The sequence below is a fragment of the Plutella xylostella genome, chromosome 19, assembly GCF_932276165.1.
Source record: "Plutella xylostella chromosome 19, ilPluXylo3.1, whole genome shotgun sequence".
In the NCBI taxonomy this organism is placed as follows: Eukaryota; Metazoa; Arthropoda; class Insecta; order Lepidoptera; family Plutellidae; genus Plutella; species Plutella xylostella.
In genome coordinates, this window is record NC_063999.1 from 1399275 (window position 1) to 1410086 (window position 10812).

The window sequence follows — 10812 nt, forward strand, 5'->3', positions numbered from 1 at the left end:
AAAGCAACAAATCATCAATCATTATAGTAGGATGTCTTGTCTGGAAACAGTATTACTGTAAACAGCTCTACGTGTCAAGTTTATTTTTAATTCGAGATGTAAAATCACTCATGTCCTTTGAAACAGTGAAAAAAATACTTTTGAAGGAAAAAAGTTGGCGTTACAAATTGCATATTATACGAAACAAAAACCTTAATAAACAACATTTATTTTCACAATAGGTATAATCCCAAGCTTCAGACGATATATAAAAATGCTACATCATTTAAGTAAAGCGAATTTTGTTTGCTTACCAACACTTTTCTGAGACTTATCAAAAATATAATAAATTGGTGTACGGTGTACGGTGAAAGGTTTTTTTCTCTTACACAAAATTTGAAGCTATAAATAAATTGTAAATGTCGTGAAAGTGAAGTGTTAGGGTATTGACCCGTTTGTTTCTTGAAGACTAACCACCTTATTCATAAAAAAGTTACTGGACGCTTTAGCTATTGAACTGTTCTGTCACTCTCTGACAGAGAAAAATATGTTCTTTGACAGAGCGTGACAAAACAGTGCATTTAGCTAAAGCGTCCAGTAAGTTTTTTAATGAATAAGGGGGTTATACTGAATTCTTTAAAAATCAGAATCATAGTTTACTAAGGCTAAATTCGGATAACTAAGATCCACTGATTAGAAGACAGTCATATTAAAATACAGTCAAATTATCTGATTTCTATTACGATCACAAGGTCCCTGTCTCCCCATGGATACATTTGCAGTATTTCTGGAATATATTAAATTAATAATAGGTATATATTAATATATTTCTTCGATATACATATATATGTATTTATAGTTTATTATTATATTATTTCTATTTATGTATTTTATTTTATTGTTAGGTACAATAATTATTGAGTGACATTGCAATTTCTTTTTTTTTTCTTTTTTTTGCACACCTTTAACATAATTTCTCCTGTACTTCCTGTGGGTTGACTGGTAGAAAATGCTTTTAGCATTAAGTCCAACCTTTGTACACTTATAAATTTGTGCAATAAAGGATTAAATAAATAAATAAATATTTTAGTCCATTTCCACAATAAAACTAAAACGAAATTTCTTTTGTAGTCACACTACATAACTTTCATGCAGATTTTATGATATTATTGTGAGTTTCCATCTCATATTATTACTTTCGAGAAGCATTCCTTTGAAAATATCGTTTCTGTATAACATGTACGGTCATGTGCAGAGAAACCTGACCCCCCTCTCATAGTATCAATGCTTCTGAGAGGGGTCAGATTTATCTGCCGTATACTGTACCCACAGGAAGACTTTTATCAATGATCCTCCTGCCGATGGTTTCGTAAACACAGGGTGAGTCTTTCGTATGTACAGAATTTGTCATTCTTTAAAACATAATTTGTTTTGTTCACGAGAGTGTGTGACGAGTTTTGTGACCATTCTCGATGGGCTAGCACGGGGCGCAAGACGCGCACATCAAGACGTGACGCTATTTTAGTCACGTTTTTATATTTGCATCTTTCACCCCGTGCTTTCCCTTCAGGGATGTGTATCTAGAGGTATATTATACATGTAAAAGGCCCATCCTAAATAGGTACCTAACTGAAATTGAAAATAATTTTGAAATAAAGGACGGAAATGAATAAAAAGCATCCATACAGTGTTACTGGTCATTTGTATTCATTATTATTCAGTATTTGTATTTGTATTTGTATTTGTATTTATCTTACAGTAAGAAATTAAAAGGATACAGTCCTTGGAAACTAAGCTTCTTAATTTTGAAAAAAAAATAAGTTTTATAGAGTTTTATTGGACTTTCATCCTGCCTTAGGGATTTGAACTCGTGAGAAATTATAAATGAGGCTTTTAGGATAAAATATTAATTAAAATATTATGTTAATTATGTGCTTATCTCCTTTCATTATCTGAGTATAATTATGAATGTTATAAATGCATATAGACAAGTACGTAGCTAATCAGTAGTACCTATATACGTCTGTTTGGTTAAAACTTACCTAACTCGATAAATCCTGAAATAACCTTATCCTTATGATATTTACGTGTCCTTAAAATAATATCTCATTTTATTTCACTCCATAAAATAATAATACGTACCATATTTCAGATTATATCATATCGCTGTGGGCTGGGAGTAATTCATGCACTAAAACCGTACTATTCTAAGTTTAACGGCATAAGTTTAGGCATTAAGCTCTTAGACAACTATTTCTTATGTCAAGAGGAGTGCTAAACGGCAATGCATTCTACAGTCATGCTAGCCGCTAGGTACAGGTGACTTATACAAGGTGTTGCAAAAGACGACCGAATGGCGTAGTGGTTAGTGACCCTGACTACTGAGCCGATGGTCCCGGGTTCGATTCCCGGCTGGGGCAGATATTTGTTTAAACACAGATATTTGCTCTCGGGTCTTGGATGTGCCCGAAAAATGGCAATAGGCCCGCCCCCTATTACATTGGGACTAACATAACACTCTGGCGAAAAGTGGGTGCAGTAATGCACCTCTGCCTACCCTGCAAGGGAGTACATTAGTACAAGGCGTGAGTGCGTGTTTGTGTTTTTTTGTAAAAGTGATATCGTTAGCCAAAAGGGGGTCACTATACGAACAGCTTTTTATCTACGACTTTTGGAAATTGGAGAAAAACCAAAACAAATGACAGCTGATATAAGTTTATTATTCACAAACACTTCCTTACAATGCCAAGCGGTGTTTTCATATTATAATATTTATACTATTTACTCACATCCTGTCGAAGAACCGATGACCGATGGGGTGAACGTGTTCTGGAGTGGAGGCCGCGACTAGGCAAACGTATTGTGGGACGCCCTCCGGCTAGATGGTGTGACGACTTGCGAAAGGTGGCTGGTTATGATTGGATGCGGAAAGCTAAAGGTCGCATCCAGTGGCGTGCTTTGGGAGAGGCCTACATCCAGCAGTGGACTGCTATAGGCTGATGATGATGAATATTTACTCTAAATATGAATTTATTGTAAACACTCCTTTTTTCAAAGTTACGGAACCGTTCAAAAAACCAGTCCTTTTATTTACCGACTGCCATCCATCAAGTCCCTTTCTGTTGGCCCTGTTTGATAACAATAAAGGTATTTTTATGTTTATTCCACGTGTATTTTCTAGCTACCATCGGCTAAAAACAAGTCATAATTTACTTTTATTTTGTTTGCCTAAATTATTTTCAGCCCGGTTCATTTGTTATAAGTACTTAATGCGTACACAGTTTTTTTTTGCTTTCTAATATAAAAATGCTTGTTTACTAAAATAACGTTTAGATATGCGTGCTATGGAATTTAAATGAAATTTGAGGTAAGTACTTACCTAGATCATTATGATTATTACTCACAGCTGGACATCGCATACAGCACAGCACAGTATTCAGCCCCTCTAGTACGGGTTATGCTATTTATGAAAACGGAAAAGTTTACGTTTTCTCCTGTCATCTGCATACATTATCCGTCAAAAGTTTCATGATAGTTTCTGTAGGGGTTGTAACTTGCAGGATGGAGTAAAACAACTATTTAAGGTTGACGAAGGCGTGCGTCCAGTGGCCGCTATGTAAGTGAGCACATGTGTGATTAGAAAATTGGCCTTATATAGACTCGGTGCCATCCCCCCGCACCGCGCGGGACCCGTATGACGTAGGTACCGGTCGCACGCCTTATGAAAAAACGTATGTTTATTAAAATAATGCACAGGTAAATACATACAAAATTACAAAATACATACAGTAGGTATCAGTAAGTAGGTAATAGACATCTTATTTATATGAAACAGTACCTAACGATTCTACTTAGGTTTAATTAGGTATTTAACTAATTTATTTTACTACAACTAAACAATGCGTGTGTGTGTGGGGTGACTGGTTGGTAGGTACATATTGTAACGCGTCGCTAACATTCCCCACCCTAGTGCTGAGGCAGCACTCCTAACCTACAGGTATAGTTGCGACGCGGGTCGCGGGGCGCCTCATCAGCCCGGTGCGGGTGCGCACGTCCACCACCCTCACTCGCTCGTCCTTGCCCGGCAGCACCGCCTCCACGACGCCTCGCAGCCACATGTTCCTCGGGGCGTTCCCGTCCACTATCACCACCAGATCACCAACTTTTATAGGTGGTACTTCATCCGTCCATTTTCTTCTAGGTATCAGTTCCGGCAGAAATTCTTTTACCCAGCGAGACCAGTACATATCTGCCAGCCGTTGCGAAATCCTCCATTGTTTTCGCAGGTACAGGTCTGATTCACAGAATTCTCCGAGGACAGGTAGGTTCGACGATGACCCCAGCAGAAAATGATTAGGTGTGAGTGCACAATATGTTCTTTGACAGAGCGTGACAAAACAGTGCATTTAGCTAAAGCGTCCAGTAAGTTTTTTAATGAATAAGGGGGTTATACTGAATTCTTTAAAAATCAGAATCATAGTTTACTAAGGCTAAATTCGGATAACTAAGATCCACTGATTAGAAGACAGTCATATTAAAATACAGTCAAATTATCTGATTTCTATTACGATCACAAGGTCCCTGTCTCCCCATGGATACATTTGCAGTATTTCTGGAATATATTAAATTAATAATAGGTATATATTAATATATTTCTTCGATATACATATATATGTATTTATAGTTTATTATTATATTATTTCTATTTATGTATTTTATTTTATTGTTAGGTACAATAATTATTGAGTGACATTGCAATTTCTTTTTTTTTTCTTTTTTTTGCACACCTTTAACATAATTTCTCCTGTACTTCCTGTGGGTTGACTGGTAGAAAATGCTTTTAGCATTAAGTCCAACCTTTGTACACTTATAAATTTGTGCAATAAAGGATTAAATAAATAAATAAATATTTTAGTCCATTTCCACAATAAAACTAAAACGAAATTTCTTTTGTAGTCACACTACATAACTTTCATGCAGATTTTATGATATTATTGTGAGTTTCCATCTCATATTATTACTTTCGAGAAGCATTCCTTTGAAAATATCGTTTCTGTATAACATGTACGGTCATGTGCAGAGAAACCTGACCCCCCTCTCATAGTATCAATGCTTCTGAGAGGGGTCAGATTTATCTGCCGTATACTGTACCCACAGGAAGACTTTTATCAATGATCCTCCTGCCGATGGTTTCGTAAACACAGGGTGAGTCTTTCGTATGTACAGAATTTGTCATTCTTTAAAACATAATTTGTTTTGTTCACGAGAGTGTGTGACGAGTTTTGTGACCATTCTCGATGGGCTAGCACGGGGCGCAAGACGCGCACATCAAGACGTGACGCTATTTTAGTCACGTTTTTATATTTGCATCTTTCACCCCGTGCTTTCCCTTCAGGGATGTGTATCTAGAGGTATATTATACATGTAAAAGGCCCATCCTAAATAGGTACCTAACTGAAATTGAAAATAATTTTGAAATAAAGGACGGAAATGAATAAAAAGCATCCATACAGTGTTACTGGTCATTTGTATTCATTATTATTCAGTATTTGTATTTGTATTTGTATTTGTATTTATCTTACAGTAAGAAATTAAAAGGATACAGTCCTTGGAAACTAAGCTTCTTAATTTTGAAAAAAAAATAAGTTTTATAGAGTTTTATTGGACTTTCATCCTGCCTTAGGGATTTGAACTCGTGAGAAATTATAAATGAGGCTTTTAGGATAAAATATTAATTAAAATATTATGTTAATTATGTGCTTATCTCCTTTCATTATCTGAGTATAATTATGAATGTTATAAATGCATATAGACAAGTACGTAGCTAATCAGTAGTACCTATATACGTCTGTTTGGTTAAAACTTACCTAACTCGATAAATCCTGAAATAACCTTATCCTTATGATATTTACGTGTCCTTAAAATAATATCTCATTTTATTTCACTCCATAAAATAATAATACGTACCATATTTCAGATTATATCATATCGCTGTGGGCTGGGAGTAATTCATGCACTAAAACCGTACTATTCTAAGTTTAACGGCATAAGTTTAGGCATTAAGCTCTTAGACAACTATTTCTTATGTCAAGAGGAGTGCTAAACGGCAATGCATTCTACAGTCATGCTAGCCACTAGGTACAGGTGACTTATACAAGGTGTTGCAAAAGACGACCGAATGGCGTAGTGGTTAGTGAATAGTGACCCTGACTACTGAGCCGATGGTCCCGGGTTCGATTCCCGGCTGAGGCAGATGTTTGTTTAAACACAGATATTTGCTCTCGGGTCTTGGATGTGCCCGAAAAATGGCAATAGGCCCGCCCCCTATTACATTGGGACTAACATAACACTCTGGCGAAAAGTGGGTGCAGCAATGCACCTCTGCCTACCCCGCAAGGGAGTACATTAGTACAAGGCGTGAGTGCGTGTTTGTGTTTTTTGCAAAAGTGATATCGTTAGCCGAGAGGGGGTCACTATACGAACAGCTTTTTATCTACGACTTTTGGAAATTGGAGTGGACCAAAACAAATGACAGCTGATGTAATGTTATTTTTCGCAAACACTTACCATTGTAAGGAAATATGTACCACACGGTGTTTTCATATTATAATATTGACTCTAAAAGTGAATTATTGTAAACACTCCTTTTTTCAAAGTTACGGAACCGTTCAAAAAACCAGTCCTTTTATTTACCGACTGCCATCCATCAAGTCCCTTTCTGTTGGCCCTGTTTGATAACAATAAAGGTATTTTTATGTTTATTCCACGTGTATTTTCTAGCTACCATCGGCTAAAAACAAGTCATAATTTACTTTTATTTTGTTTGCCTAATTTATTTTCAGCCCGGTTCATTTGTTATAAGTACTTAATGCGTACACAGTTTTTTTTTGCTTTCTAATATAAAAATGCTTGTTTACTAAAATAACGTTTAGATATGCGTGCTATGGAATTTAAATGAAATTTGAGGTAAGTAGATACCTAGATCATTATGATTATTACTCACAACTGGACATCGCATACAGCACAGCACAGCACAGTATTCAGCCCCTCTAGTACGGGTTATGCTATTTATGAAAACGGAAAAGTTTACGTTTTCTCCTGTAATCTGCATACATTATACGTCAAAATTTCATGATAGTTTCCATCAGAGGCGCATCTTAGTATGCGAGAAAACGTAAACTTTTATAGTTTTCTACAAACTATCAAACCTGTACTAGACCCCCAGAAGTAGTCTCAATTACAGCATCATTGCGTTGTCAGAAAAAATATATTTACTTAACAATCCTAAAAATCTTGATTATAATAATATACCAAACACTGCTGTATTTAACACGAAAACATGGTTAAACCCCTAACTGGAAACTGTTTGGGACATAAACACTTATTTCCCCGGCCATTGACCCCGGACCTGTGACAATTGAATGTTGTAATGGTCCTATTAAGGGTCTGCAATAGGGAATCGAGGGTTGGCATTGTCATAGAATTATGTAGTAAATGATGCTCTACAGCCTTGAAAAAAATCACACAGGTAGTTGAAGAGTCTAGCTAGGTGCTGAATCATTCGAATTTAAGTAAATGATTATGGATAACTGTAAATTAATTTCAGAATATCAAGAAAAACCAGTCAATCACACTCCCGTATTGTAACAACTGTGTCGTAATTATTAAGAATTTTCATATGATTTTTATCATATTATAAAGTTAAAGGCTTGGACTAGGCGCTAAATACCTTGTTTTTTAATAAACACACACTTATTTTGTGTAAATTAATCCCAAACTTGAGCAATGTTTTCCCTCAAATCTTCATACAAATATCTATGGCGGCTTTCTGTGTTATAAAATCATAAACACAAGTGACGTTTGACTCAGTTGGCCGCTGGCCTCCAAAGAAGGGTCACGTCGGCTTAGGCAGCACTGACAGCTCGCGATCTTATGGCAGCGTTCCCACTACGCCGGACCGGCAGATCTGCCGAAAACCGGACACCGGACAGAGTGTTCACATTACATCGGATCCCGGAAGAAATTCAGACAGTCCTCAGTTGAATTTGGACCTGCGCGCACAATGGACGACGAAATTGTTGTGTTGTGGTGGTATCTTAATAGAAGGCAAAATGTGTTTATAGACGTCTTCGGTCTTATCCCACAGAACAGGTCTCTCTTGGACAAGCGTAATTAAAGTTTCTGCTTGAATATCCATGCTAAACGTCTACTTTTACCAGAACATGCGAGCCGAATGACGTGAGTGGAACACGGGCGGGGCGAGCGGGGGACAGATACCGGCACAAACTCGTTCACATTACTCCGGGCCCGGTCGTTCTACCGGCAATTCGTAGTGACAAAACGTTCGGTAGAAATGCCGGGCTCGGCAAAAATGCCGGACCCGGGATAATGTGAATAGCTTCATATAAATTGTACAGCCACTAGCTCTTCCGGCAGATTTACCGGCGCGGCAGATCTGCCGGTCCGGCGTAGTGGGAACGCTGCCTATCGTGTACAGATACAAAATCACTGCACATTGGTTGTCATTGCACTTTTTCAACTTTTATGACACCAACATAATTTGATTTGAAATTGAGGAAGCATAATTCTTCCAGTATATTCAATACATTAAATTAAATTAGATAGTGTGCAATATTCTCGTGACATTACAGTCTCGTAAAGGTCTGAGGAAGAGGAGGTCGGAGCAGGAATATAGCGAATGGATCTAAGTGATGACAATACGCACGAACATTAGGTTAGGGATCATAAATACAGTCTCTTGGTGCTGGTTGAGGTATGGTCTCGTGAGGATCTGATGAGGGCAGTAACACGGTGGTGGCTCAATTTTATTTCAAAGATGTTAATAGCTAAAAGCATTGAGTTTGGGCTATTAAGTATGTTTTTCAGAGAGAGAGAAAGAGATTTTGTTTTTGCTCTGGATGTATTAGGTTTACTGGGTTTACTAAGTTCATTCTGTTAATGGCATCAAGTTGTTATGTGTTCATAAGTAATAATTATTTATTAACAAAATGCTGTTGATTCTCCACGAAAATGTAAAAATAAAAATAAAATAAATAAAAATAAATTCGTAACGTAAAATTGTCAATGACGGAATTTCTTCTATAGACAGTAGCCACAAAAAAAACATACGATAGATGGCGTGATTTGAAGATAAAGATACATTTTTTCGACACATGGACAGCAACAACAAAAAAATACAGATTTAAAGAAAAGAAACACATACTTATACAAAACAACAAAGAAAAAAAAAGGATACACATCAAAATAACTGGAAAAAATATAAGCCCCAATTTACTTGTGTGGGACAGGGAGTACCATAATATTTTTTTTGGGGTACTCCCCATCTATTCGAAATATCAGCTTGATATCTTTACCCGTTTCTGAGAAAAAGGGCGGTGACAGACAGTCAGTCAGACAGACGGACAACAAAGAGATCCTATAACGGTTGCTTTTTTTCTTTTGACGTTCGAAACCCTAAAATTAAGTAAAAATATTATGCTGCCAAAAAATGTACTTACAGGTATTGAAAAAGCGGTATATAAACAAATTATACCAGCAGAGGGTTCACCATTTAGCTGAATGTTACTTAGAAAACGGCCTTGAGTGGCGGTCAAGTTGGTCCCCGCCTGCGATACTTTCCATTAACATTGGGACTCGTTTTCATGTTTTTAGCGTACAGTCAGGTTTTTAGTTTTTTATAATTGTATTTTTTTATTTGTAAATTTTTAGTTGTTTTTATTTTATGAAATTTTACGTTGGTAGGTAGTTCATGATCATTTTTTATTTCAATAATTTTGGTGTTGTTATTTAAATACCTTCAATATGCATATTTTTGTAATGTGAAAATCAAGTCCTTTCATTTGATACCTTACACGGCAAAGTTGAATTATTATTTTTTCGATCATCACGTTATGTCCTCAAGAGGGCGCTATGTACATTTTAATGGAACGTCACATAGCCTATAGCCATCGCGCCATCAATACGCTTCTAACAATACCTCATACATCAAAATCTATCAAGCCGTTTAGGCTACAGGAGGGAACAAAGAAACAGACAAACATACATAATTATATACATACATACAATAAAAAAACATTACCCTCCTCCTTCGGCAGTCGGGTAAAAAGGAGTAAGACAGGGGGTCATTCTGAACTTTTGCTCTACGAGTTTTGGAAATTAACAAAAAAAAACCTTTTTCATAGAAACTTTGTTGGACATGTGACTTTTTACCATGGAAAACGAATATTTTTTTTCGCGAATTTGCAAATCTCGTAGAACAAAAGTTGTTCAGAATCACCCCTTGAGTCATCCCCTTTTGGCTTAGTATAGCCCTTTTGCGACACTATGTATTTACTTTGCTTTGTCGTCGGGGTTCAGTTGGCTGGAGGATGCCCGAAACTTATTATCTACACTTTAATACTTTTAGTTACCTTTCTACAAGTAAATACCACATTTGTTTGAGAAAGCTAATCGGGTTCCGAGTATAGAGTAAAGTGGCACCCCTATTAATTTCTACTCTTTCCTGGTGCCTACCAGTGTAAGTAAGAATTATACTTACTTACCCTAAAATCACCCAAAATGTACTTGAACATAATTGTCAATAAAGTTGGCGAGTAAAAGTTTATCGACCCACTGTGCAAACTTACATGTGTGCGTGTCACTGCGTGTGCTGTGTGAAGAGCATTGAAAACCCAAAATTGGCGCGGCACGTCACCCTGTACGGGCCCTTAACCGAAGCGCTCAGGTGTCGTGTAGGCCATTTTAGCTGTGCCAGAAAAATGTACCTATCTTGGGAAAACTGGGGTAAATTGTTTTAGACCCCGAAATATATTG